The sequence below is a fragment of the Gossypium arboreum genome, chromosome 1 (assembly GCF_025698485.1).
Source record: "Gossypium arboreum isolate Shixiya-1 chromosome 1, ASM2569848v2, whole genome shotgun sequence".
Classification (NCBI taxonomy): domain Eukaryota; kingdom Viridiplantae; phylum Streptophyta; class Magnoliopsida; order Malvales; family Malvaceae; genus Gossypium; species Gossypium arboreum.
The window spans coordinates 62,557,972-62,559,993 of NC_069070.1; the positions used below are offsets into that span (position 1 = coordinate 62,557,972).

Below are 2,022 nucleotides of genomic sequence, written 5' to 3' on the forward strand. Positions count from 1 at the left end.
GCACACAGGAAACTACTTCAAACAGACTTGATGGTTGAGCTGCAAAATTATTAACGGCAAATTGTTTTATCATAGAGAAAATAGATGATACCTAAGTTGATAACAAAATGAGGGTGTCAACTTCATGAACTCTGACTACATGTCTTCCTAAAGTTGTTCGATTTGTTGGCCATTGATAGTTATTACTCGCGATCCTCTCGATGATATTATAAGCCTCATTATAAGACTTAGACAAAATTGCATCATTCGTAGAAGCATCAACCATCAATCTTGTATGTGCATTGAGACCATTATAGGATGTCTTGAACTAGATACAATGAGGAATCCCATGATGAGGACACTTACGAAGTAACTTCTTAAATTGCTCCCAAGCCTCGTACAAAGACTCATCATCCAATTGTTGGAAGGTTGTGATCTCGTTCCTCAACTTAGCATTTTTGCTAGGTGGGAAATACATAACCAAAAATCTTTCTGTTAATTCTTGCAATGTAGATATGGAACTTGGTGGAAATGAATTGAGCCATGCTCGTACTCGATCTCGCAACGAGTACAGAAACAACTTCAACTTTAGTGCATCTTTAGTCACATTGGCTATCTTGAATGAATCATTCACCTCCATAAACAGTCGAAGGTAGAGATGTTGATCTTCCGTGGGCATACCACTAAATTGGCCCAATGTTTGGAGCATTTAAAACATCACCAGTTTCAATTCAAATTGGGTTGCCTTAATATCTAGGCTTCTAATTCCTGGATTTAACTCACTAAAAAGTGACACAACATATTGTCTGATGCATCGATCCTTATCATCAACAAGGATGGGATTTTGTACATGATTGACTTCATTACCTTGGTCTTGATTTTGATTTCCAAGGTCCATCTCGACTTGTCTTTGAGCTATTCGTTCATGACTTTTTTTTCTAAAAGTTAACTCAATTTCAGGGTCTAGAATGAGTAAATCGATAATCTGATCTATGCTCATGAACACCTAAAAAGAAAATCACAAAATTAAAAAGAATAAGTTAGTAATGTTAGAAATAAACCAAATTGGAAGTAAATAATTTCACAAAAAAAAATGAATATGGCAATAGTTAATAGTCCCCTATAACAATGCCAAAAACTTGTAACTCGTAGGTTTGTGCAAGTGTACACAGTCATTATCAAGTAATAAGTATCGAGTTATTGTCTCCACAGGGGTTGTATTTGTGTTAAATCACTTGATTGTAAAATTACCCTTAAGAATTTGGTAAATAAAAACACAATATGGTTGAGAAGTGATGATTAAAATTGAATATATTAAACTAAATGCAATGATCCCTAATACAAATTATCCTAAGTATGAAAAATATATGAATGAAATAGATTTTAGCCAAATTAAAACAATTTGCAACAATTATAACATAAATAAACTAGGACAATTACTTTAATTAAACTCAATTTATTATCAACATGATTAATAACATTCGGAAAAACATTCCATGGCAACTCGATCTTTCATGAGTTTGGAAACCACATTAGGCCCTTTCGGAATCCTTTGCTTAGTAATTACACATTTTACTGATCCTTATTTACTAAGGGTTTCTTAGCATTCGTGTGAGGCAACAAGGACGTGTTAGGTTTGAAACAGTTTAATCACACAAATCTAAAAACTATATAGATAACACAGCTTGGTTAGTGTTGTTATGTAACCTGCAATTTAATTAGGTTAGGATCTAAATTGAGCATGCACATTTCAATTAAGCGTCCACTAGCCATCGTCTGGTTAGGATCGCTCAGCTAATTCAGGTGCATTACAATCATGTAAAAACGAAATACAAACTTGATTTTAATTGAAAACATGATCGATTAAGGCATAAACATTATAAGCATGAATCAAATAAATATTGTTTAATCAAAGCAATCATCCTAGCTTAAGTAAAATTAAGCTAACATTGTTGTAAACAAGAACAAAGAAGACAGAGAAAATATTTTTAGATTAAATTAAAGAAAAGCAAGATTAAACCCAAATTAGAGTGGCTGTCATCC

The 2,022-nt window shown here is 33.0% G+C and overlaps 1 non-coding gene across 1 annotated transcript; it reads left to right on the forward strand.

The window, feature by feature from the left end:
* Positions 1–323: 323 nt before the first annotated feature.
* Positions 324–430, forward strand: LOC128282293 (small nucleolar RNA R71). Its single transcript, XR_008272514.1, has one exon. It is a non-coding gene; the product is annotated as a small nucleolar RNA R71 (small nucleolar RNA).
* Positions 431–2,022: the final 1,592 nt, after the last annotated feature.